We start from the raw sequence: 10,343 nt of genomic DNA, 5'->3' as shown, positions 1-10,343 counted from the left end.
AATCAACTTCTCTCTCCCTCTCTCTTTGTTGACCGCACGAGCCCCCTCTTCTTTCTTCTTCCTCTTCTTCCTTTCCTTCTCCGGTCTTCTGTTTTGCGACACCCCCCCCCCAGACCCGAAGCCACAGCTCCGCCAGCCACCACCGCACCGCCTCGCTACCGTCGCATCACCACGCCATCCCGACCGCCGCTTCACCTCCTCCGTCATCGGTCGCCACTCGCTGAGCTCGGCCCACCGTAAGTCGTAAGGACCCGCATTCCCGGCGCCCGAGGCCGTAGCTCGCCGCCTCATCACCCTCGTCTCTCTCCCGAGCCAACCTCCACTCGCCACCCGGTCGCGCTACCGCCGTTGCCGCACCTCCAGCCCGTTGTACCACCACAGCCGCCTCAAGCCGCGAGATCCGAGGACCCGAGACCTCACCCGACGCCAACCCAAGCCCCTCGCCTCGGCCTCCGTTCCTCCTCGCACAAGACCCACTAGATCCGGGTGTCCCGACCGCCGGAATCGCAGCCCCGCCGTCGTCCCGAGAGCGTGGAGCTAAGATTTTCCGTTCGGGTGAACAGTGTCGTGAACAGTGTTCGGGTGAACAGTAACGGATGAACAGTGTTCGTGAACAGTGATAGTGAACAGTGCTCGTGAATAGTAACCGGCGTGAATAATGCCGCCGGCCGGCCGTGAATAGTAACTCCGGCGGTGAACAATAATTTTCGACACCGGTCTCAAAGTTCGTGCTGAGGAATTTTCAAGGATCGCCGATAATCGTCGTGGGCTGGGCCAAGTTCGTGTCACCGTCGCTCGAGTTGAGACCGCCCGAGCTAGTTAAAATTGTGAGTTGACCCTAATACTTGGTTAGGGCGCTAATTGCGCCTAGAATTAGTTAGCTAGTCGGTAGGGCATTTAGGTAGATTTGATTATGGTCAGATTAGTTAGAAACCCGATTTAGGGTAAATAACCGTAATCGATTAAATTAGAATTGTCTGTAGCTAATTGTTGTTAAATGAATTTGACTGTATGTTGTGATTTGATCGCGAGCGAGCGATAGGTTAAGGACGAGCGATCGATTGGCGACTATAAATCAAATTGGCTAATTAATGACTCTGGCACGAAATTGAGCCTTTATGTGGCCTAATTGAATTGATGACTTTGTTTGGGTGGATCGCCCTGTTGAAATGTTGATTTGAGCACCCTAAATGCTCGTTGAGTGAATTGGTGTTTATTTGGGAATTAATTGTCCCGTGTGCCTTTGCAGCGTCTATTTGGTAGTCTGCATATGCATATGACCGTGTGCAAGATCAAAGACATATTTTAGCATGAAAATGGCCTTGGGTCGAGTCTTTGAGCACGTCTGTGTGAGCATCCGGCCTAAATCAAAGAGAATAAATTGATTGATGTGTCGGGTGTGCTGTATGGTCAAATGAAGGAACGATGATGGGTTTTCCTGGCAAATTCGTCTCGTACACATAGTACACATTGTGCCATTTTTATAGAACCACGCGACTTGCCAGAAGCACGATAATTCATGCCCCGTATGGTACGTACGGTTTTAAGGGATTATCGGATGCCGGTCGCAGCTTGTGATGGACCGAAGCCCCGTGTAGGGATGCCTACTTGCCGTGCCGTGCAGGGTGCACTGGATACACCGCTTGTAGTAGCCGTTGCTGGGAGAGAAAAGGAACGTAGCCCGGTCTCGCCGGAAGAATGCGGGATCGCATTAATTGTGAGAGTCGATCATGCCGATCGCGTGGATCCTCATCACCGTGGCGCCAAGGGCGCGATCATCGTTAATAAATGGACTTGTGTGGTGTCCAGTGCATACTTGTGAGTGTGATGCATGTTCAGTTGGTTGTCCGATGTGGCTGTTGAGTGGAGTCAAGCATTGCATTATGTGTGGCTGAAGGCTGGTAAGTATGCATGTGGGTGATTATTGCCATGTGATATGATGGCTGGATATATGTCTATATCGTAATTTTTATAATCCTTGTGTTTAGGAGGTTCCGGTGAATCGGTGTCCTACCCGAGCTTAGGCTTGATTCACCGAGATTTGTATCTCATCCTGTTGTGGGAACCACTTTCGGGTCCCAAGTGATGGAGCTTTGCGGATACCAAGGCCAGGTTGAGGGTAGTCTTTTGGAGTAGATGAGAAGTTAACCTTATCTGACCTAGTAACCTTTTGAGGTCTTAGTGAGCCGCCCTGAAGTATGGGGTTGTATATATTTCTGTAGCTCGGTAGGGTTAAGACTCATCAGGCGTCTTGTAACCGTACATGTTACCTTTTGATTATTTGCCTTGGTATGTATCTCCTGCTATACTATCCCTGCTTGTTTATATGTTGTCCGGGAGTAAACCGTTTCCGCATACGTATATAATTGAAAGGTCGATAACGCGCTTGGGACGTTATCCTTTGTGACCTCGTGGTGATTTGGTAGGGATGTCGCGGGCTCGAGAGTCGGGGCGCGACAATGGCTAATCTAACTCTTGGCCTCTTTTCCTGGTCGTAATGTCATTGAGCTGACATAATTCTTTCTTCTTCCTGACTGCAGCACTTCAGACGTGTATAGAGTTATCCAAGCTTGAAGCACTTGGAGCTTTTAAAAAGATTCTCAGGACTTGTGGCACTATTGTGGGTATGATTCGACCTTTTACACAGTTGTTGACCTGGCCCGTTCTCTCTCTTCTTCGGCTACTTCAAATACTATAGTGATCTACAAGTGCCTTCCATGTGACAAGAATCGAAACCATTAACCAAATTGTGACTAGAACTATAAACATGATGGTCTTTTAGTAATCACCTAAAAATAAATAGGAAAACTATAAATGAAGATCTTTTTTTACGTGATATTTGTCAACAGAAGATGTTTACTATTTAGCAAATACCTACGAGAAAAATTCTATCTCCTTCTCATGTGATTATTTTGAAATTGCATAGAAGACTGAAAAGACATCAAATCAACATAGGATAGGGCTAGCGAGAATGCATTATTCCCATATTCGCTACGATGCACAAATATGGAACTTGGTCTCATGAGTTTTTAAGTTAAGCAAGTTAGGCCGACAAATTTTAGGCTATATGCTCGAAACTCGAACATGAATAGATATAGGATGCACGTACGTATGTATTACATTATTGATCATGCAGTGACAGTCTATATGAATGAAATTGCATAATCACTGTTTAATTGTGTGAGTCAGTCAACTTCCATCAATGACAAATATGAAATAACTGTGAAGTCTCAAATACAGTTCCTGCAAATTCACTTCAAGACCATCTGTTCTTAATTCTGCCATGATGGAAATTCCCACACACACATACTGCACAGAAGTTAACTTGAGCGCATACAGTACATATACTTTGTACATAAATATCAACTAATGTGAAACCAAATATGCTAAACTTACTTCGAGATCGAATTGTATGCTTATATAGCGTACTGAAAGTATTGTGTCATGTCTTTGTCGAGGATTGTCAAATATATGGAAATCACAAGTGTTGGATAATGAAATAAATAAGAAGATAAAATTCAACAAATTGTGCGGAGTATCTAGCAAAGAATGGAGTCAATCAAAGGGATATTCTCATCATCTGTGCTCCTCCCCCTGTTGAGACGTGTCAGCTGTTAATTTCTAATTTATAAGGTGTCGGACATCTTAACATGCAGTAGTCTGTATTTCTTTTTCTTGTGCACAAAACAAGCCAAAAATCAATCAATCACAAGGGAGCAACGACTAGTTGTAGTCATTTACGAACTAGATTTGAATCCAGAGTGGAAGTTTGCATGGAGAATGAGAAATGTAGATAGAAAAATGTGCTCTAGTAAGAAATGGCATTTTCTAAATTCAGCTCATAGTGCAATGGCTGTCAATGTTGGATCATCGATGAAAGTTATCTACTTATATATTCATCTTTATTAGGATGAAGATTTCATCTTTGTAATAAATAAATAAATAAAAGTTATCGCTCAAAATCATGCGTGTTCAAATGCAGCTCCGCCAGTCCAGAGGATTCGCGATGCAAAGCTGAGACACGAGGCAGCTGTTGAGTTGGCAAAACTTGTTTGCGCCGAGATTTCATGTAAGAAAACAACTGAGATCCTCCAGTTTTTCAAAGGCAATGAGAGCATCTCCAGCGCCACGTCTGAAGGAATCGTTGAAATACTGGAGGTATGTCTCAAGTCCTTCCCGGAGTTAATCTGGACCACTTTTGATGGTAAAAGTTGGCTGACGATTGCTGTGGAGCATCGCCAAGAGGAGGTTTGCAGACTCTTTCTGGCGGCCAACTCGAATGTTAATCCGTCCTTCATTCCTTCCACACCCGAATATGATGAGTCCAAGACCATGTTGGAAGCGGCAGCACGGTTTACACCTAATTTTGGCTATTTGAGCGATGTCCCTGGAGCAGCTTTCCAGATGCAGAAAGAACTCCAATGGTTCAAGGTAATGAAATCATATCATTTAGTTATACCCTATGAAGCACGAACACTCTCCAGAAGCCTCTGCGTCGTATCCGACACTCTCCGACACGCGGTCAGCGTTCCGGACACCCCAGTGACATCACGAGTCAAGCATCCCGACATCTCATTTCGACACGCACGGGATCAATTTTAAATATATTTAATAAATTACAAAATATAAATTTCTAAAAATATATATATGTACTTAAATCATATACCCAGCCAACCCAAAATTAATATGCCCAGCTAGCCAAAAAACTAAAAACCTAATAGTGAATCCCTAACAAAAGAAGAAAAAACACACCGTTGATATTTTTATCATGTATATATAAAAATATAAATTTAATATACAACGTGTCCCAACGTGTCGAAATTCTCTATATTTTGATAAGTGACATGTCGGCATGTTGTGTCGTGTCGTGTCGCGTGTCACGTGTCGGTATCGGTATCGGTATCGGTGCTACTTAGGTTTTACCTCTTACCAACATTGAGGAGATGCAAAAATTATATAAATCAAGGATCGAGGTTGAAGTACTTTATTTGCATAATTAAAAATTCGAAGACTTAAGACTGAGAAAGGCATGTTCTACCACAACCTGAAGGCAGCTATTTGAGTCCCGCCGACTGCGCGCAAGTTGCCTAGGGTCCTTGGATTTAGAGCTACATGCGCAGGTCGAATGTCTGGTCTCCACATCCATGTCCTAGATTATGAAAAGAAAATATTAAGTCGTAGCTTTATATTAAGTAAAAAATTTGTGTCTAGGATCTCAAGAGACCCAACCACAACACACCATTTGCCAACCCTAGTGGTTTTATGCTTGTTATTTCATTCGCGTGCCTGTGTTCATGTAGGCTGTGGAAGGGTGGGTCAATCCTCATCAAAAGATAGTGATGACGTCTCTCGAAGAAGAAGAAACGGAAGGAAATAAGGCAGTGTATAAGACATATTGGCATATATTCCTAGATGAACACCAGGAGTTGCTTAAGAATGGAGAAAAATGGATGAAGAGTACTTCAAGTTCATTCTTGCTCATCTCAACTCTAATCGCTATGGCCCTGTTCATAGCGGCTTTGATTGTACCAGGAGGCAACAACGATACCGGGATCCCTATATTGTTAGGAAAGGACTCTTTTGTGGTTTTTGCAATTTTAGATACGGTAGGCTTGTTCTTCTCGGCGGCAGCCATCTTATCATTCTCGGCCATCCTAACTTCATCTTGCGAGCCGGAAGATTTTCTCCACTCGTTGCCGAAGAAGCTGATAATCGGCCTGTCCCCCCTCTTTTTCTCCCTGGCTTTCATGGTTTCAGCCTTTGCTGCTGCTCTTACCATTGTGTTGGATGAGATACTCAAGTGGGCGTGGATTCCAGTTACTGCACTCGGTTGTCTTCCCGCGGCGTTGTTTGCTGTGCTGCAGCTTCCATTACTTTTTCAAATGGTTAAATCTACCTTCGGACCTAGCATCTTCCGGCCCAGAAAGATTTGAAATTGCTGGATGAGGACACGTCATAAAAAAACTTCCTAAATAATTTGTTGGTTACTTGTCAATACTCTTATAAAATAACGAACTATTTTTTTGTAGTTTGCAAATTGTTAACTTTTGCACTATCAACCAATTTATTTGCGTAGCTTACGAGTGCTTAATATACATGTTATTTTATGGAATTACCAACATGAAGGAAACGTACTCCTATTCTATGATACGATGAACGTGCGGAAAACATACGATAGACATGACTAATAGAATCATTAACTTGTATTACATATCGAAGTACAATGAACGTGCGGAAAACATACGATAGACATGACTAATAGAATCATTAACTTGTATTACATATCGAAGTACGATCACACGAGGGAACGTACCCACTATCCACATATTAAATGCCTCCGACATACGATTTTGCGAGAATCGTTGTTTGTTCGAGTGCGAGGTGAAGGGATATATCACAAACCGATTCATAACGATCACATAGATAATAGAAGAAAATTGGACGGGGCACGGTCTACCCAGATTCACCCCATAATAGGTCTACGTCCTGCAAAGAGATTTCACTATGATTTAGATTTACAACCGCACAACTCACAACTCATTACAATAATCAACCAAAAAACGAGTAAATATATATGCCCTAAATGAGCCCAAAACCTAAACTTATCCGAAACCGCTTTAATCCCTCAACAAATGGGCGTTGTTTCGAGCGGGAACCCCCACCCCCCCTCGCTAATTGGGCAGCGGGACACCCATGTTGGGGGCGCTGCCCCTGAACCCTCGCATTCCGTGCATAGAAGTCACATGTTGTCGGATCATACTTCGATTTTCCTAAGCTCAAGTTGGCGTGCCCAAGATGAGAAACAAGGGTCCCCGAAGTATTCGCCAACTCCAACACGAGGGAGAGTTTTGGGAGTGTACTGTTCTTTTGAGAGCATTTAGAAGTGAGAGAGAAAACTGTCATTGTTTTTGGAAGTGACGTTATCATAGACTTCTTCACATTCCTTCTCTTCACTTATCTTTTATTCAAATAAAACGATAAATGCTCTTGTAGATAACTTCCGATAACTGCCGTAGGTTATCAGCCCATCATGGGCGCACATCAAGTGTTTATGAGATCATGGCCATCAATTAATTCCAGCAATTAGAGTGACTTGCCTACTCGGATTGAATTACCAACCAGCTTGGGTTAAATTACCAACAATTCTTCTGATCGACCTTTTTTAGATTTTGAAGCTATATACCTCTCTTTCAAGTGAAATAAAGATTTTCCTTCCAACTGAAAAACAAAAATTGTTTGCTCTAGATGGCTACCCTTAAATTGAGGAAGAAAACCAAAAAAGTCCCAAACTTATTGCGCTTTTGTCGGTTCGGTGCTAAACATTTTAATCGTTACAATTTAGTCCAAAGCCTTTTCATATTTTGCCAATTAAGTCCATCCGACCGATTTTGACCGGAAATTGCTGATGTAGAATCAACCGTTCTATGTGGCACAACGGACATCGATACCGGCAATTTTTTATGATATCTTAATATCCTCTAAAAATTTAATTTTGTAAATATTGTTTTTCTTTCCTTTATTTTTATTTTCTTCTTTTTTCATTATTTACCATTTTTTTTACTATGGCCAGCAAAGGGCTTGCGGTGGCTATCGTTGCTGCCAAGCCTCGAAAAGTGGCCTATGACCCTTGCTAACTATAGGCGAGGGCTTGCAGGCCCTCCCTCAGATTTGGACAAGGGTCGCCAGCCCTAGTCTAGGTCTGGCCGAGGGACGACGACCGTTACCCGAGGTCGGTGGGGGTCACCATCCACCGGTGGGGGCTCAATGACCTCCACTAGCCATCCCCCAAGCTCATCAACCATCACCGATGATGGTGGAGTGGCGGTAAAGAGGGCTCGCGGGCCCTCCCCTAGATTGGGGTGAGGGTCATTGGTCCTCACCCGGGTCTGGCCGAGGGTCAATGACCCTTATCCAATCTGGGTAAAGCTCGCAACCCTCGCCTAAGGTCGAAGGGGGTTGCCGGCCATTTGTAGGGGCTAGACGACCCCCACCGACCATCCTCCAAATTTGGGTGAAGTTTGCAACCCTCGCCCGAGGTCAGATGGGGTCGCTGGCCATTAGTAGGGGCTGGACGACCCCCACAGGCCATCCTCCAATCTCGTCGGCTATTATCGGTGATGGTATGGCCTAGTCTAGGTTTGGGCGAGGGACGGCGATCGTTGCTCGAGGTCGATGGGGGTTGCCATCCACCGGTGGGGGCTCAACGACCTCCACTGGCCATCCCCCAAGCTCATCAACCATCGCTGGTGATGGTGGAGTGGCGGCAAAGAGGGCCTCTGGGCCCTCCCCTAGATTGGGGGTGAGGGTCATTGGTCCTCACCCAGGTCTGGCCGAGGGTCAACGACCCTTATCCAATCTGGGTGATGCTCGCGACCCTCACCCGAGGTCAGAGGGGGTCGCTGGCCATTAGTAGGGACTAAACGACCCCACCGGCCATCCTCCAAATTTGGGTGAAGCTCGCGACCCTTGCCTGAGGTTGGAAGGGGTCGCTGGCCATTAGTAGGGGCTAGACGACCCCCACAGGCCATCCTCCAATCTCGTCGGCTATTACTAGTGATGGTGGGGCGATGACAGCAAGGGCCTTCATCGTAGTAAGCCTTATTTGTTTTTAAATTTTTTTTTTTAAAATTCAGCTTTTAGGTTATTTTTAATTTTTAGAAAAAAAATTGCTTATTTTTAAGTTTAGAAATCTACATGGACTGAATTTTTTGAAAATTTTGCCATGTTGGACTACGCTTTGACCAAATTAAAAAAAAGAAATTTGCCACGTAATAGTAAAAAATTAAGCAGTCATTTTTGTTTAAGGATGGAATCAGGGAGCATTTGCATGTTAACCTTGTTATGTCAATATGTGAATTATTTATATGTTGACAACCGGGCACTAACTTCGATTGCATCGATGCTATCGGTGTCCCCTAATTAGCATCTAGAATGTGCAAATCTTTAACGTTTGCTAAGAGACAAAATGTTAGCGGTTGAATAGAGGAATAAGTTTCTTCGACCAAAAATAAAAATAAAAGTAAAAATAGAGGAACAAGGGACTAGGAGTAGGAGGTGGAGTTCACGTGGCAGGTGCTGTCATTACTGCAAAGAGTTTTTGAGGATTCTCCAATGACACTGGAGTTACGTTTTTTCTTACGTGCGATCGAGACTAATCTCTCTCTTCCGATGCATCATGTACCCTTTATCATTCATTGTCCACGATCATTTTGTCAAATCTTTGATGTTTTGTACTGAGCTTAAAACTACGTAAATTTTTTATAGTGTGATCTATGAGGGAGCAGGTGCATGTTTAGATTATTTTGTCAAGATATGATTCATTTTTGTTTTTCTCGCTGCATTGATCAAGTGCATTCATCTGCCAGATCTAAAAATAATTCTGCCTTTCTTTTATCTTCTTTTCTTTTAGCGTTATACAAGTTCCTGCTACTGATGACAAGAGTAAACATCTAATTTTCTCGACCCATCTTTCACTAGAATTAAAAGCATGACAATCTTTCAATTAACATCTAAACAGATATGTGAAAAAGATAAATGAAGAACTTTCTTTACGTAATATTTGTCAACGGATAATGCTTACTATTTAGCAAATATATTGTAAGGCCACGAAAATGTGCCACGCTTGAGATCGCCATAACCAGAATGAGAAACACTATAAATGTTAGAGGGAAGGGGATTTACACACCTAGTTTGAAATCCAACAGAATTGATGTAGAACGTCAATGGTGCAGAACAAGTCTTCTCCTCTATTCCCTCTCCTTATCGCTGGCTAAGTGAAATAACTACTATCACGAAAAGTTACGTTTGAATTTTTTCGTTAAGAGGGCTAGAGGAAGAAGTTGAACGTTTGTAGAGATTTTTTGGCACGGGCCCTCTCATTGGGGGCCCGGCCTAACTCGGCCGACATTAATAAGTCCATATTAAAACTAATTAAGCATATATATATATATATATATATCATACTTTAATAGACCAACCCATATATTAATTTCAATTAATGTAGACCACATTAGAAAAATTCTAACATTCTCCCACTTGGGCTATATTATTTGAAACTATGCTATATGTACACACCTTTAAGTTGATCTTGTGATTATTCTTAATAGTTGATCCGATCCCATAAAGTTTCAAACGCCAAATCATGGTGATAATTGTATCAATAAACACATAGCCTTCCACGATCGGGAATGCCTTTAACTCTGTTGATATGGATATAATATAATAGTGTGGCAAATAGATAACATCTCACAAAGGAGTGATATTTTATGTGTCATCCTATTTGTCAGTCACATTCTCTCTCCTTATGCGTCACAAAATTTGATGTGCCACCAAAGAATATCCTA

The sequence above is a fragment of the Rhodamnia argentea genome, chromosome 4, assembly GCF_020921035.1.
Source record: "Rhodamnia argentea isolate NSW1041297 chromosome 4, ASM2092103v1, whole genome shotgun sequence".
Lineage (NCBI taxonomy): Eukaryota > Viridiplantae > Streptophyta > Magnoliopsida > Myrtales > Myrtaceae > Rhodamnia > Rhodamnia argentea.
The sequence above is the reverse complement of the archived record's forward strand: the minus strand, read 5'-3'. Positions refer to the sequence as shown.